Source organism: Panthera leo, chromosome D4 (genome assembly GCF_018350215.1).
Source record: "Panthera leo isolate Ple1 chromosome D4, P.leo_Ple1_pat1.1, whole genome shotgun sequence".
Classification (NCBI taxonomy): domain Eukaryota; kingdom Metazoa; phylum Chordata; class Mammalia; order Carnivora; family Felidae; genus Panthera; species Panthera leo.
In genome coordinates this window covers 49,128,800-49,146,691 of record NC_056691.1, presented here as the reverse complement: position 1 = coordinate 49,146,691, position 17,892 = coordinate 49,128,800, and the positions used below count along the sequence as shown (strand labels likewise).

The window sequence follows — 17,892 nt, the reverse complement described above, 5'->3', positions numbered from 1 at the left end:
AATAAGACATTAGAGTGGAATTAGGAAGAGGAATACATTTTTTTAAGTTTATTTTTATTTTTGACAGAGCGAGAGCGAGCATGAGCTAGGGAGGGGCAGAGAGAGAGGGAGACGCAGAATCCAAAGCAGGCTTCAGGCTCTAGGCTGTCTGCACAGAGCCCGACATGGGGCTTGAACTCACCAACTGTGAGATCATGGGCCAAAGTCGGACGCTCAACCGACTGAGCCACCCAGGCACCCACGAATACATTTTTCTAATTGTACTGTAAAGCTTATATACAGGTCTCAGATAATGACATAGACAGACAACTGAAGAGCTAACTTTTGAATGCTCTAAAAGTATCTTTTATTTCATCTAACTCAGAGGGTTGAGGTTTATGAGAATGAAATCCTATATTTGATCATGTAAGTGACTGACTTACAACATAAGTTGAATTCACAGCCTTATCTGTCTCCTATTTTAAAAATCAGGGAATTTATTAGGAAAGAGTAGAATTCTGAGACTTGGATTATATGTCCAGTAGGTTTATGTGACTATATAACGTTTCTGCCCAAAAACTTTATGTAAATATTTTTTGTACTTGGTTTATTTTGGGTTGGTTTGATACATTATATTTAAGTTCCTTGAACACTGTGGATCCCCCTAGTGTGTATACATGACTGAGGCTTTATAAATTAAGGGATGTTTGTGTGAATGAAGTGATTTTATGGTTTTAACTGAGGCCAGGTTTAAGTAGTTCTCAGAAAAGAACAAGACTGTGCAACCACTCCAGATCGTTGTTAAAGTCTCCCATTCAGGCAACATCACATAGTAGATCCAATGGTGTTTGAACTTCCCTTTTCCTGGAACTGGTTTATGGATGCTGTATGGAGCATTTGGCAACTACTAATAAAATTATAACACAGCGCACCCACTGTGCCACTGAGTTTTGGAGCAAAGTCCTGCCTCCTTACATAGAGCAATATTATTCTATTGAGAATTGGTTCCTGGCCTGCCACCAAACTCTCATGTGGACTGAAATCCTGACAGTGGGTTGCATGCTCATAATTTAGTGGATAGATCTAAGTCATAAAACAGGGCATGCACAGCAGCATGGAAGTGACATAAATAAAATTTGACTCAAATTGAACTTGAAGACATAAGTATCATGAACACTTACTTGGCTTACGCTTCCATGACCTGTATTCATTCATTCCTGCAATCTTAACCTCTCTCCTTCACTGCATACCTTACGGCCTCATGAGGAGTTCTCTATCACTAGCTTAATGTGAAAGGGAAAAGATGGCCTGATTTACACGTGAGTGACACGTTGATATAACCCTTAGGTGGCTGAGTGCACTATTGAAGTATCACTGAGGGGTGGCCCTGAAGAATAGGGGAGAAGGGAATTCTATCAAATGTGCAGAGTTTTGGACCATGCACCTGGTATTTACATTACATGAAAGAAGATATGGCCAAAAATAGAGATCTGAATCAATTTGTGGGCGGGGGTAAACATTTGGAAGAAACACTGTTGGAGAACTGGTGAAGACTTCCGTATATGGACCTCTGAAAATGGCAATGAATGGAGATCTCTGCATTGTAGGGATATTTGCCAAAAATATTTCCCCCAAATTGACAAGTCCTATGTATGTTCAATAGATTTATGAACCTTGTAACCATGGTGATAGGGATGGAGGTTCATGCACGGGATCAGCAGATGTAGGGGTCCCCCCATAGAGATGTTCTGGCTACCACTACAGTTGCATTCATTCCCAGCCTGCCAATAACAGAGGTCAATGCTGAACCCTTGATACAGCATTATTCCTCAGGGAAGAATAGACTCAGTCATTTGGGCTCAAGATAATTATTTGGATCTCTTCGATTCTGGAAGTAGCAGCAATTTGTCCTCACTGAAATAGATTCTTATTGTGGGTATATAATTGCCTTTTCTTCCAGCACTTACTAAATGCTTCATTTACAATCAAGGTATCCCATACAACATTGCTTTTGCCCAGTGTAGTCATTTAACAGAAAAATAAGGAAAGCAGTATGCTTAAACCCTTGGAATTCACTCATGGACTCTAGAAGACCTAAACAAGTAGTCTAGTGGAAACAGGTGAAATGTGTACTGAAGGCTCAGTTTTGTACCATACATTTGTTGTTCACATTACATGAAAGAAGATCTGGTTAGAAAGTTAAGCCAATTCTTGAGTAACCCTTTGAAGCATTGAAGGGTTGTGCTGTAATTAAGATTTCTGATTCTCTGAACAATAGGTGGTTCCATTTCTCCCATAGTGAAGAAACACGACCTGGGAACAAAGGTTGGAGGTGGGCTTTGCTTCTCTTCTTATTGCCCCTAATTACTCAAACACAATTTTTGCTTTCTGTACCCATATCTTTGGGTGCACTTGTTAAGAGGGTCTACTGACAAGGGTGCTTCCATCAGGAGGCCCGACAAATATTCCTGAATTTGAAGCTGAGTTTTACCACCTGATTCTTTCCAACACTGAACACACAAGAAGTAGTAGATTACTTTACTGACTTGAATGATTGATCCACTGAGGGCCTGGAGGAGGTGGTCTGGAAGTCAGGTGATTCTTCAGGACACTGTGTGTCAAAAGCAAAAGACTACAGCCAACTATAGGCAGGATCAATATACTCAGATGTTGCATGAATCATTTGGTGTCACTCTAAAAAGTAAAGAATCCCAATCAACTGAGGTGCAAGCTCAAGACAAAGGGATCACAGAGTGGACAGTGCAGGCAGGAATTATAACCATGTGGCTACTTGCAGAAATGGAAATTGTAGTATCTATTAATACTTTTCTTGGTTTGTAATTTTTTTTATATTAACTATTTTTCCTCCCCCTGCTATTATAAGCTGTATTAATAGTGATTAACCCTCTACATTTAATCTTGAAATTATAAGATAACAAAGGGAGATTATGACTGTGCTAGGAAAAGAATATTACCCAAAGATGAATACAGGGACACAGTGGAATTTACATATCAACTTTTGGGAAAAGGTGGGTCAAGTATTTGGTTAACCAAGGAATACTTGCATCATGCTAGATAGAAGAAGGATGTTGTTTTTGTTATTCGACAGCTTCATTATGTCTAAAATAATGTGGATGCTGAGTTGGCAAAGTGTAATGCAAAAGAGATGTTGGACACTACACTTCCCATAATCCACATCTAATCCTTGTTATAATCCAGTATCCTCACAGATTCTGGTCTATTCATAAGAGGCATCAGTGAGATTCAGAAGATAGTGGGAAAGTGCAGGGGGAATAGGAGATAGATGCTTGGATCAGACCACAGATGTGAGGTTCAAAGCAGCTGTATTATACTCAGAATTCATAGGATGACTTCTGTTTTCCTTCCTGAAGCTTGACTGGTTCACTGGGAAAACAAAAAAATCCCCTCTTCTGGGTTAAGAGTGAAATGATTATTCCTCATCAACTTTCCTCCAGTGTAAACCCTGGAGGCATTTAAGTTTGTGACCTTGGAATACATGATAGTTTATGATGGGTGATAAAAATGGCTCTAAACTAGTTCTCTGCCCTCAAGCACCTTTGAAAACAGAATATATATATTAAGAGAAAATAAAAGTATAAAGTGCCATGACCTAAGAATGAAACGAAGGTGTGGAAGAAATCTCTTCAAAATTTCAGAGAGGTAACACCAATCTCTCTCTTGCTTCAGAGCCTTTGTATGTACATTCTCCACTGCCTGGAGACTTCATTCAAAGGCCAGTCTTTCTGCATTCTTTGGATCCCAGCTTTAAATAAGAATTCTTCCTAGATTTTCCACCCAATCCAAATTAAGCTTACTTACTCTCTTCCAGGGTGCCTGGTTTCTTTGCCTTCACTGCACTAATTACTATTTGAAATGATTGATTTAACTCCCTATCTATGGGCTTAGCATACATCTCTGCTGTCTGACTGTAAACTCCAGTATGGTTCAGGCCATGTCATTCATTCATTCTTTCAATTTATTTATTTAGTCATTTTATTTATGTATGTATGTATGTATGTATGTATGTATGTGTTTATTGTAACTGTCTCCTATCCAGTGCCTTGAAAACAGTGGGTGTTCAGTAAATATTTGTTGAATGAATGAATGGCTGGTAAGTGAACACAGAGACAGGAGGGGAAGGGTGAAAGCAATCTTCTCAAGAATAAAGACATTGATATTTGACTCAGGGTTATAAGTCAATAATGTGAAATAATGATAAGAGTTTGCTTTCTTCCTTTGTTTCCTGTGTGGTAAGAAGGTAGAATGGTGACATTTCAATATTTACTAAAAATAGTCTTTCTAGGCAGGGAATGGGAACCTGGCGAAGAGAAATATCCTTACTATTCCCATTGCCTCTTCAATTTCTGTATAGTTTCAGTTCCAACTGATTGGATTTATAATCCTTCATTTGTATATGGTATCTATAAAACAAAAGTATTTTATATGCTATTTACGTAAAAGTTTTCAGGTGCCATTAAAATAAACATATCTGATGGAACTACACATGGAGATATATACACGGAACTATTTAGCAACAATTACTGTTGTGCAGAAGATTTTTAAAATAGAAATGTTTGCTTAATGAACCAAAAATCCAAAGTAAAACTAACAGTGTTTTGATAATTTTGAGATGTATTGTAAACACTGTGAAAAGACCTGCCTTCTTGTTTAAAGCTGCACTGATCAATGCATTGACCTCTGTCTGGAACTGCATTAACCTCTTGCTACATTGAAGAAATGTGAGAGCTCTGCTATTTCTCTTCTTTAGAAACTTTCACTAAGATATGAAGCCTATTTTGGCAGGTTGTGTTATTTTCATTCTTACTCAGGGAAGACAGAGCCATGTCTGTTTGTGCATGTACTATATAAAGCTACAGTTCGTGCAATCCAACATAAAATGTAAACGAAGAACTGTTTGAAGCACTGAGACTCAAAACAAATTTGTGTGGTTCTCACCAGCAGGACTGGTGCGTAAATTATGTGCATCACTGTGCTATTCTCAGTAGACTGCATGCATTTAATATTTAGGGAGAGAAACTCTACTTACTTTGCTCCCTAATGGACTCTCCCAAGAACATGAATTTTTATTTTGGTTTGATCAAACCAAACAATGTGGATATTTAAGCTAGGAAGCCCTCTGTAATTACTGGATTCTAGTGGCCCTCTCTCTTTAAATCTGGACATTTCTTTTAAAAATATTGTGATCGTATGTCTCTTACCTTAAGAAAATGAAATAGTGATACAAATCCATTAAATGAGCTGTTACAGATTTGGTTACCTTAGTTTCAAGTCTCAGTAGGGTTTTCTTAAATCATTTTCATTTGCTTGCAGCTACTGTACCATAGGTTGTCTTTGCTGATTCTATTCTTATCACTTAAGAAGTTTTGAGTTTTCATGATTTGAACAGGGAGCAACAGTGCGAGATGATATCAGGAAGAAAATGAAGGTCATTTGAGGTATCGCCACGCCACTTCTCAGTAACTCTCTACTAAAAGGCCACTTCTGGGGCATCATTTGGTAGTTGACAACATTTTGTTTCTAACAAGCAAATATGAAGTCAAGTCATTTACCAATAGGCTTTCGTTTCTCTCACACCTAAGTGCACTGGGGCTCAGGTAGGCTGGATTTGGCCTCAAAGTCCTCCTTCTGTGGGACTGGCCAGGCATACTCTGCTGTCTCTGCTCCTCACGTGCTTAGTCTGGGGCCCAAGCTGAAGGGAGAGCCGTCATCCAGAGGAAGCTGCTGTCATGGCAGTAACAGGAGGCTGAGATGCAACCTGGAAGCGAATGAGGCCTCTTGATGCCTAGGTTAGGAACCAGCTCACTATCGCTCATGCCCACATTCCTTGAACTCAAGCAAGTTTGAAGCTGAACTCAAAGGTCAAGGAAGTACAGTTTTTATTGTTGTGGGAGGAACTACAACGTTGCCCAGAAAGAGGATGTGAAGTGGCAGTAACAGTTCAGGCTGTCACTGCCAGCATTCACTGACTTTCATGATCCTAGGTCTAGGTACGTAGGGTCCGAGGCGATCCTCCATGTTAATTATGGCAACCCGAGATTCTTTGGATATGTTGGCTGGAATAGTAGCAGTGACAATATAAGATTCACTCTTCAAAAAAAAATATTCAAACGTTAAAATTCATGACTCAACCAGAAATGTTGAGCATAGTGTTAACTATTGTGTATCATGGGTATTTTTGTGTTAAATGGAGAAAGAAGGGCCCCAAAGAAATAATGCTTATTTTCATTCCCTTTGGCAGCCTGAATTGTCCATTTACCAGCAAAGTCCTTCTAGAGAAATATTTACTCTTGGGGATTAAATACTGTTTTATTACATGGGAATCGCTAAAGCACAAATATGGTTTATGTTATTTTATTCCAAGATATCTCAAAGTTACCCTTACCTGTTTTTAGTTTTTATGTTTACCATTTCTTAGCTATATAAGTAGATATAAAATGGTTTCAAAGATATCCCTAGTGGTACATCACATGTAATGAAGTTAAGATATTACTAATGATACAGAATGTTTAATTGTGTTATTTAAGGAGGTACAGCTACTCACTACATCACATGGCTTGTTAGTGGTACTCATTTGCCTGACAGGGTGGGGTTAGCTCCAGAAGCTTTCCTCAGTTCAGTCCCAGATTCTCTGCGGTCCTCTGGAATCTTCTCCCACTCTTTTTCCTTTTCCACTATAGCTGTTAAATGAAACATCACACTACTGTTTGCTTGTCAGAGAGTATCATGACAAAAATGACCCATCATTTGTTGAACCAGTAAAGCAGTATACTGAAATATTTATGCCCAAAGTATGAAACTGATTTCAAAAGACCAGAGTCTATTCATGTTAAACATTTTCTTCCATGAGCAGTTTGCACACATTATCATTCAAAGTGTAATATGAGAAAACCAGCAAAGAAGCTTAGCTTATTTATACATTTCTAGTATTAAATGCAGAGTTTTTCTGCTCTGAGGGATCTAGGGTTATATAGCTAAAACTACTAGCCATCTTTTTATATGTTTCATCTTCTTAGTACAGCTCTTACAAGTCCCTCTGTGAAATATGTACTCTTACACAATGAACAAACTCTTCTATGTCTTTTTCTGGCAGAAATTCTGGAGCAAAGCATGTGTTCATAAGATCAGAGTTCTGTCTTGCTCTTATTAATTTTCTCAGCCAGTCAGTACTGACACTCACCTGGTCTCCACCACTGTAACCATACCTCCTATTACAGTATTAAAAGAATTATGGAACAGTCAGTAAATAGGAGCTGTCCTGAGCCCCTGAGTACCCTACTTCGCTCTTCATGGTGCCTCTAGTAACCCCTCAGTTTTAAGAATATGGCCACAAAAGGGACAACACTCTCTGGCTTTCCAGGGGTCTTCAGGATCTTTCCCTGCACAAACTACGTCAGGCATCTATGGTGACTCAGCAACCCCCATGCCATACCAGTCTTAAAGATCTTTAGTATCGTTCTTGCAGCCATGGAGAGAAAATGTTTAATGGTAAGTGTGGTCTAAGAAAGGAAATAGCAGGAGAAAGATTCAAGTACAGGAAGTGGTGAGGTGGCAGTGAGAGTCCCAGAGGATGTGAGCACCACCCTTGAAGTCAGGCAGACTTCAGTTCCTGTCCACATTCCATCACTTAATAACTGGTCCCTGTTCTTGCTAGGAATTCAACCCACACAGCAAGCCCTAACTTCTTTATCTTTAAAATGAGCATGATAACATCCATTTTTTTTTTGTATAGGATAATGTTGGAAATATGAGATAATACTTAAAAGTTCTTGACCCTGGGGTGCTTGGGTGGCTCAGTTGTTTCGATGTCTGACTGTTGATTTTTACTCAGGCCATGATGTCACAATATGGGGGTTTGAGCCCCACATCAGACTCTGCACTGAGCCTGCTTGGGATTCTCTCTCTCTCTCACTCTGCTCCTCCCCCACTTGTTCTCTCTTTCTCTCCCTCTCTCTCAAAAAATAAATGAACAAACATTTTTTTAAGTGCTTTACCCCATTGTAAGCAATTAAGAAATGATGCCATCTCTAGTCATCACTGTGCTCAATATAAAGGACCAAGTAGAGTTTGCATTCCCATACTCCTGATCTCTCTCCTGCAGTCACTGACCTGAAAACACCTACTGGAACCAGCCCTGACAGCGGAGGGGCTTCTACTTGGCGCTAAAGAATTTGGCATCTGAGGCTGATAGAACACAAAGAAAATCCTATTTATTTCTCCTAACTTGCTACAGGGTATTGGCACACTGGCTGTCTGTGGGTAAACTTAATATCTTGATTAGCTCTCCTGAGAATGCCTCTGGAAACTGTTACATAAAGTGGGAAGTGGAAGACTGGCTAATACCTACAGTGGCTTCAAAATAGTCTGCAGAAGTCTGGCTTCTTGAAATTGGAAGATGTTTGTTACCTTGACAACTACAGGGAGCACAAGGCTGGGTTTTGAGTGACTTTAAATTCTTTTGCAATTTCTTATGGGGATGGATGATTTGTATGTCTAATCAATGAATGGCAAAGACATTTAATAATAAGATTAATGGAGCTCACATAAAGCTTTCTGTACACGAGGACTGACAGCATGGCTTCCTTAGAAATGCAGTTAACATTCTAGAATGTTGGTCCCAAGGAGGATCAAAACCTTCTTTAATACTAGTTGGATTCCAGACTGGGGGCATAACTGTATGTTTAGTTGTCTCTGCTATATGGTCTCAAAATCTGGACTAACCCTGAACACTATGAGGAAGATTTTTTTTTTCTTTTCTTCCCCCTAATTGTTGATGACCTGGATAACACTTGGATGACTTCTACACCTAGTGCTTGCCCTTAATAAAAAGCAGTCCTGACTATGCTTTTACTGTAGGCTAGCAAACAATGAAAACAAGTTTTTTGGTGTCTTTGTTCTCCTTGAGGAAATTCTGGACTATCCTATTCCCTTCCGTAATGTTCCTCACTTTCTACTCTCTTCCTGTCTTGGACTGATTTTATCTTTCTAATTCAGGATCATACTTACTCCTTTTGGTCTGACTATATATAATGCACACAAATCTCAGTGAGTAAGCATAGAAATGGACTCTCTTCATTCATCTATAATTGAAATTATTTTCTTGGATGTTGTATTAATTATTTATTGTTATGTAAAAAAATACCCAAAAACTTAGTAGCCAAACAACTGACCCTGATTATTTCATGCCATTGATGAGGGTCAGAAACCTCAGAGTGCCTCACCTGGTGGTTCTGCTTCAGGGTATTATGAGATTCTTGGGCTTGTAGTCTCTAAGACTTGACCAGGACTGGAAGATCCACTTCTAGATTCACTCATGAGGCTGTTGGCAGGCCTCAGTTCCTTGTTACACAGGTCTCTCCATAGGGCTGTTCTCTCACCATCAAAGCTGGCTTCCTCCAGAGTAGGCAGTGAGAGAGATCGCATGAAGTTCTCTTATATAACCTGATCTCAGAAATGATGTAACTGTCACTTAGACTTTTGTCTGTTGGTAACAGAGATCAACCCAGAAATGATGTGGAAGAGGTCTATAACAAAAGTGTAAATACCAGGGGGTGAATCAGAGGAAGGCCACGTATATTTTCCCTCCCCACTTTGCCAGAGTGTAGAAACTTAATGGAAGATTCCCCTTAACCTTCATTCCTGGAGTTGTATGTGAAACCTTAAATAGCAACAAATCTAGGGTTATTGTTGTTGTCTTTATGGTTGTTGTTTTAAGAGGGTGGGATTAAGGATGCAGGCATATCTGGTCTTTGTTATTATTATATATCCATCCTGCAAATTGACGACAAACTATAATAGACATTGCTAACCTATCTCCCACTTAACATCCAGCTGGGGTATGATGTTTGTGTCCCCAAAGATTGGTTGATCTAACTTTCAATATATTATGACACTCTTAAGCACCCTTTATTCCAAATGGAGGGTGGTGAGGATCTAGACCTGCTCTGTCCAATATGGTAGCTACTAGTCACATATGGCTATTGAGCATTAGAAATGCAAGAGTCTGAATTGAAATGTTCTGGAAGTGTAAAATACACAGTTATTTTGAAGATTTTGAAAACAAGAATGTGAAATATCTCAAGGGCTCTGTGTTGATGGCTTGTTGAAATAATATTTTAGACATACTAGATTAAATAAAACATGGTATTAAAATTTCATGTTTTGGGGGCACCTGGGTGGCTGAGTTGGTTAAGCATCTGACTTTTGATTTTGGCTCAGGTCATGATCTCACGGTTTGTGAGATTGAGCTCCTTGTGGGGGTCTGTGCTGATGGTGTGGGAGCCTCCTTGGGATTCTCCCTCTCCCTCTCTTTCTGCCCTCTTTCCACTCATGTACCCTATCTCTCTCTCTCTCTCTCAAAATAAATAAATAAACATTTTTTTTTTTTTAAAGAAGAAATTCCTTTCTATCCAGTATGACAGTCTGAGGTGTCGCTCCTCAGGTTGTATTTGGTCAGAGTATATGGATAAGAATTTCAAGGATCAGATTCAGGTAAGAAGACTCAGAAGACATTGCAGAGTCTGAGGGCAAAGGTATATATAGCAGATACTGATATATTAAAAGTATCTGCACTCATGATTCCATAAACACTGACTTTGCCCCTAATGTGAAATTACACTGAGATGGGTTCCACACCTTCTCCCCAAGGTGTCCCAGTTATGAAGTCCCACTTGACTGTAGCAGTAACCAGCTCGCTAACATACCTTGTGCAAGATCTCTTCTCTTCCAGCTCCCCTACTGGTAATTCCTGTGATTACTTTCCAAACTCCTTTTACAAATCACTCAATCTGATTTGTAGGGTCTGCTTCTAGAAAAATCCCACCTAAGATAGCATATGTATATGATGTGTACGTGTCTGCCTGTGGGACTATACAAGCACAAAGACAGACAGATTGTCCTGTGTATCTCCGGTTAGTGTGTTCATGGCTAAACTTGACACAATAATTCTCCATAACTGTTTTCTTACTATATATATTCCCTTTCTCATCCTCTAGTTCTACATTCATGTCACATCATTCTGTCCTTGGTAATGTCCTACCTACTTCCCCCAAAACCATGTCCTCTGGATGGCTCTGTTCACAAAGACTTGCAGTTGCCAAGTTGGGCCAGATTCTAGAAATATGGGTCATATGTGACAGTCTAAAAGTTTTTCTTTTAACATCTGTGAAAGGAAAACCAGTTTTCTTCCTCTGAAGATAGCATGAGAATGACACTTAACCTTCCAGCATCCTCATATTGTGACAAGTTGATAAGCGCTCTATTTTCACCCTCCTATTTTCTCCATCATAAATAGGTCTCAATTTGTAACCCATGTGTGCAGTTTCATCTAGAAGCAGGGAAAAAGGAACACTGTCCTATTTTAGCTCAGCAGGGCAAGAGCATTGGAAAAGATGAAAGGTCAGAGTTACCTACCACAAATGCATCTGGATGATGGCACTCACAATACCAGAATGTGTTTTTCTGGGGGAACATTGACCTTGTGACATACAAGTCGTGTTGTCTCGGAGTCTAGGTTGCCTTAAAACAAACACGGTGATAATTACAATGGAGAATAATAACGGTAGAGAATTTACCACTTCTCATAGCTAAAGTATTTTCTGAAACACTTTCCCAAATATCTTCTCTTGATTCTTTCAGCAACATTGTGAGGGAGGCAGCAAAGTTATCATAGATATGCTGGTGACTTCTTAAGCACCACAGTGATACCCATTCAGATCCTTGCAATAGCTGACTTGTATAACCCAGTTTTATGAGCATAAGGACACAACCAAGTCCAGTGGAATAGATAAAACTGCTACAAGGAATCATCTGATGCTTGAACACCCGGTATTTACAACATTAATTTCCAACAGGGACTTGAATATGACCCCTTGCTTAACTTCTCAGTCAATGCATTCATCCTTCCCACCAGCCTAGAACTTGATTTTGAAAGCACTCTGGGTAATAGACTTCTTGGTTTGGTCCCAGGACTGCCTCTGGGTATTGCCAGCAGTTGGAATCCTTCATGGATATGAACCGAAAACTGATATACAAATAGATGTCTTACTACCACGTCATGGTTTCACCTACTACGTTGGAAACATTACAAAGAAATCAAAGCAGAGATGTAGATGTAGTGGGAAAACAGCACTGTCAGGAAGCTAAGTTCCATTTATAGGAATTCTAAATAAATGGTTGGTCAAAACATAGAATAAATGGAGAAATGTAAAAAGACGTTGATATATCAGGTGAGATGGGAACTGGTGTACCATAAAAAGCCATGTTACCAAGCAGGGTGAGGTCTTGACCAGAAAATCAAGATGTTGGTCAACATTCCTGGTGGAAGTATTTGGCTTACATTTCTACAGAGGACTCAGTGTCATATTTGAATGTAAACTGTGGGAGGGCAGGACTTTGTGGATTTTGCTTCCCTCTTTTTCATCAGCTCCCACCACAGTGTCTGGCATACAGAGAGCATGCACACATTTTTTAAAAAAAATAAGTGAGTACCTAAATGATCAAATGAACTTGGCATCTAGTCTGCAGTAGTCACCTTTCCATTCTGAAGCACTGATATCCTGTGGTTCCCTAGAAAGAAAAATAGAGACATGTTTTAAGGAAGGAAGTTGAACAGCCCCTTTAAATTTTCTCAAGCTTCCACTAATGAAGCAAAGGAAAATTCAGTTACATTTTGTATTTCTCAGTCAGGAATGGTCTGGCCACAGGGCTGAATTGTATGTATGTATGTATATGTATATATATATATATATATATATATATATATATATATATATATATACACACACACACACACACACACACACACACACAGGGAAAATAATCCACCAGTTTAATCTGTACAGTGTTTAACACAAATATCATCTCCATTAACAATATGGTACAAGAGAGAGAGTCTGGGGGTCATTAGAGGACCTGAAAACGCCCTGCAATGTGTTCGTGCAAGATTAGCCCTTCATCGAAAAGATGTATTCATTCTCGGTATGGCCTTATGTCAGGGTTGCTGGCCTTAATGTGTGGAACCTTTCCAGTTCATCAAGGCAAGCATGCCCAGAGCTGTTTGCTAGGTTTGAAATAAAAAAGCAAGCTGTGGTATGCCCGAAACCGTTGTTACTATTTCTATTCCTCTCCTCTCTCTCCGTTTCCTGCTCTCTTTTTCACCCACCGTTTTTTCCTTGCTTAGTAAACAGAGCTGCCCATATGGCAAGTTGTAATAATCTTTCTCTCCCCCCATCCCCACTCTTGAATTTGGCTTTCATTTTAATACCAGGGAGTTTCAAATATTGGAACCGAGGCAGGCATTCTTCTCTGCTCACTACAGGCTCAACTCAGCGCTGTTTCTTCGTAGATCTGAATGAATCCAGAATCAGTCTAGTGCTTGTCCAGTGTCTTGTGTCCTGTTCTTCTTCTGTCCTGTCTCTGGCTAGTCTTGAGTTTGCTTCCTATGAGTACACGTCTCTGATTTGGTGTTTAAAAATCTTGTTTAAATTGAAAATATTAGGGCGCCTGGGTGGTTCAGTTAGTTAAGCGTCCAACTTTATTCAGCTCAGGTCGTGATCTCATTCATGGTTCCTGAGTTTGAGCCCTGCGTCTGGCTCTGTGATGACAGTTCAGAGCCTGGAGCTTGCGTTGATTCTGTGTCTTCCTCTCTCTCTGCCCCTCCCCACTCACACTCTGTCTCTCTCAAAAATAAACAAACATAAAAAAATTAAATTGAAAATATTCACAGTTTTGATTTCAATTTGACACTATATATTTTATAGCTGAATTCAAAGAGAAGGGAAAGGAAATACATTCAGGATATGCAGTCAGTATGGGAAATGTTGTGCTGCAGAATCTAGCCACAAAAACATCTGAAAACAAAGATTTAGCCCATGCCGCATGGCTGTCACCAGTTGGCAGGGAGCTTTGCCTCTTAGAGTCACTCAGAGTTCCAGGGTGACAAATGGGCCACCATTTCAAAAATTGCTACTCTAACCAGCATCTCAAATGTTGGTGGTCTCCGTGCCAGAAAAAAACTACAACTAAAGCAGTGCTTTGCAAGCTTTAATTTGCATGAGTTCACCTGGGGATCTTGTGGAAATGCCAGTTCTGATTCAGCACACCTGGTCAGCATCTGAGACTACTTTTAAAAGAGGTCAGATGACGATGGTAGTCTGGGAGTCACTTTTTTTTTTTTTTTTTTTTTTTTTGGAGTAGAAGTCTAACTAAACAGGTGAGTAAATGTTCTGGCCCACAAGTACAATTTCATTAGGCACATGGTGCCTCCCAGCCACGAGGGAACTGAAAGTGCGATCCCCTCAGACACCAGGAAGAGAGAACTGAAATATTTGGTAAACATCCAGAGCCATTAACATGGTTATTATTTATATAGCACAGAAGCAAAGTAAATACTTTCTTTCATGGTTTTTAAGCTCAACTGGTCATTGTATTAAAATGTTAATCAAAAAAATTTGGCAGGGATTCTCAGCACTTGGCTGTATATCAGAATCAGTAATGGGGATTTTTTAAACTAAAATATCTGATCATTCTGTGGTGGGTGTGTGGTGGGGCTTGGGTATTTGTAATTTTTCTTTTAATAGACTGTTCAAGGTAATTCTCTAGCCTTAAATGAAAAAACTGAAATGGGTTCCTAAGCATCTTTTTGAAGGTGTAGAACATAATTAAAAAGGTTTTTTAAACATTTATTTATTTTTGAGAGAGACAGAGCATGAGTGGGGGAGGAGCAGGGGTGGGGCGGTGCAATGCAGACACAGAATCCAAAGAAGTCTCCAGGCTCTGAGCTCTCAGCACAGAGCCCAATGCGGGACTCGAACTCCCGGACTGTGAGATCATGACCTGAGCCGAAGTTAGATGCTTAACTGACTGAGCCACCAAGGTGCCCCTAGAAAGTAATTTAAAGAATGCTTTTAATCATAGATATCCTCCACCACATCAATGAAACACAGTATAAAAGCAGTTGTATTTTAATTATAATTGAACATCAACTTATGCCTGTGATGAGAGAAACATGTATTTTTTCCCAATTAAAAGATCTTACTTTCGGGGCGCCTGGGTGGCGCAGTCGGTTAAGCGTCCGACTTCAGCCAGGTCACGATCTCACGGTCCGTGAGTTCGAGCCCCGCGTCAGGCTCTGGGCTGATGGCTCGGAGCCTGGAGCCTGTTTCCGATTCTGTGTCTCCCTCTCTCTCTGCCCCTCCCCCGTTCATGCTCTGTCTCTGTCCCAAAAAAAATAAATAAAAGACGTTGAAAAAAAAAAAAAACAAAAAAAAAAAAAAAAAAAAAAGATCTTACTTTCACCCCCCTTTTTAATTACTGTTAGTGCCTGAGGGAAAGCGTTCCATTTAGGGAGCCACTTAAATTATATATTACATTAATAAATATATAACATTTAAGTTGCTCCAATATGAAAGTGTTTTACCCAAAATACTGATTTATTTAAGCCTATGAGTAGTGAAAGAAAGAAAGAAAGAGAGAGAGAGAGAGTGTGTCAAGAAGGTCTGGAAGGTGGGAAAGGAAGGAAGGAAGGGAGGGTGAAGAAGGGAAGGAAAGAGCGGAGAGAGAGACAGAGAGAGAGAGAGAGAAGAGAGGAAAGGTAGAAGCTGGCATATGGTCCAGAGCAGTAAAGGAAAGCCACCGAGCTCAAACATTGAAATCATCTAGCATGAAATGAAATCTTAGATTCAAGTTGTAATGATTTATGAATATTGTTAGAGTGAATCTCTTTGTGCAAGTCACTTGGCCCTTTTAAAACTCAGTTTCCTAGTACTTGAAATGGAGAAAAGAATTGCCTCACAAGACTATAATTAAGCTAAGCGAGAAAAGGTGTATATCTCGGCACAAAGGCCAACATATTAGTATCCATCAAAAAGGGTAGTTACTGTTTTTGTTGGCATGATGGAAAGGAGCTGCCTATAATATGGCTCTGATAGCACCACTAATAGTAAAATGTCAATCTGCCTCATTTCTTTGGAGCTCTATAGCACATACAAAGGATTTAAATTTTTAAGTTCTTACGTCATTGAACTGTGATAATGTGTGGAGTTAAGGGTTACTATTAAAGGGTACAAAAGTAGTGAAATATAGGCTAGATTTGTTAGGCCTCCCCAACACAGTGGCTTTGATGAAGGCCACACAATGATAAACAAAAAGACTATAAAGGTCAGGGTCGGGTGGGGGGGGGGGGACAAATGATGTCATGATGAGATCTACCTCATCTCTATAACACAGTGGTTAGGAAAATAGGTTCCTGAATCCCAAGATAGACATCTGTCACTTCCTAGCTTTGTGGCCTGGGTCAAGTTATTTGTCTTTTCTAAGTAAGGATTTCTTCTTCCATAAAGCACATGTGGAAATAGAACTACCTTAGATTGTTGTATGGAAACCAATTTGACAATAAATTTCATATATTGAAAAAAAAAAGAACTACCTTAGAGATGTGTTATGTTGTTACTTCAAAAATTGCCTGAGGGGAGAAAAAAGAGAGGCTCAAAGAGTTTAGGTATGATGTCACACATGTTTTGGGTCAGCTTATGACCAAGTCAGCCTTAAGTTTTCCTCAGGTGGACTAAACTCTAGATAGGCCTCTTCCTCGCTCTTGGCCCCTGACTTCCCTTTTCTTGGGGAATTTATGTTAGAATACTTCCTACTGTAAATTCTTTTGATGGAGCAGCTCATGGGAGACCAATTTGACTCTGTCAAAACAATTAGAAAAACTGGATACAACTTTAAAAAAATCTGATTGGTAAGGTCAGATTGCCGCTGAGGCAAATGGGAAAGAAGAGAGCTCAGGGAAAGGAGCAAGAAGACACTTTTCCTCTCTGGGTGTCTACCAGTTTTGGTGCTGGGATGGTGACAGTCTGCAAACAAGGCAGAGAACCAGAACCAAGGCAGATAAGCTGACAAGCTTTTGGCAATTGCATGGAGCTGGTGAATAATTTTTGTTTGGGACAGCCAAATAAGACCTGGGCACAAAAATCTCAGTTCACATGTGGGGGAAGTGAACACTAAACTTGACATTTTCACTTTGAGGCCTATCTGGAATCCTGGGAAGAGGCTAAGAAGTGTACACAGCCAGGTGATACAAAAGAAAGTAGATTTTTCAACATGCTCAGGTGGTGAGGAAACTGTTGTTTGAGTTTAGATTCTGCCAAGAAGGAGGGCCCTGGTAAACGCTCCAGGCTCTCAATAGGAACCCCTGCGGGGTTAGGAATGGAGGAACACTGAAGGCATCTGAATTTGAGGAACACTATAAAGCAACTTTGAATCAGACTATACTTGAATAGATTAAAGTGAGCTGCCTTCAACTCAGGCTACCTCCCAGAAGACACATAAATATCTATGAAGGAAGAGACTGTGGCCCAGGGATTACAGTTTTTTTCTGTTTAATTTCTGATGTGTAGTCCAAAATTACCAGACACGTTGGGGCGCATGGAAGAGGGAGGAAACAGACAATAGAAACTGCAATGTACAAAAGTGTGTTTCCCCCAAATTCATATGTTGAAGGACCAACCCTCAGTGTTGACTTTATTTGGAGACAGAGTTTATAAGGAAATACCTGTGGTTAATTGAGATCATAAGAATGGAGACTTGACCCCATAGAATTAGTGTCATTCTAGGAGGAGGTGCTAAAGAGCTTACACTCTCTCAGCCATCTACAAGCCATGAAGAGAGCTCCCACTAGGAATCCAATCAGTGGGCACCTTAATGTTAGGCTTCCCAGCCTCCAGAACCTCAAGGAATACATTTTTGTTTGTTTGTTTGTTTGTTTAAGCCACCCAGTCTGTGGCATTTTGTTAGAGTAGCTTGAGTGGACTAATACAGAAACTTGCCCACAAAAAATCCAGCTACATTTTTGATTCGCATTTTAGTATCCAC

General features: G+C 39.8%; 1 long non-coding RNA gene across 1 annotated transcript; it reads right to left on the bottom strand.

The window, feature by feature from the left end:
* Nucleotides 1-5,908: 5,908 nt before the first annotated feature.
* LOC122205127 lies at nucleotides 5,909-12,665 on the bottom strand. The gene is made up of 5 exons (XR_006195906.1): nucleotides 12,508-12,665; nucleotides 11,431-11,535; nucleotides 9,240-9,542; nucleotides 6,563-6,698; nucleotides 5,909-6,108 (listed from the first exon to the last, which is right to left on the bottom strand). It is a non-coding gene; the product is annotated as an uncharacterized LOC122205127 (long non-coding RNA).
* Between the last annotated feature and the right edge of the window lie 5,227 nt (nucleotides 12,666-17,892).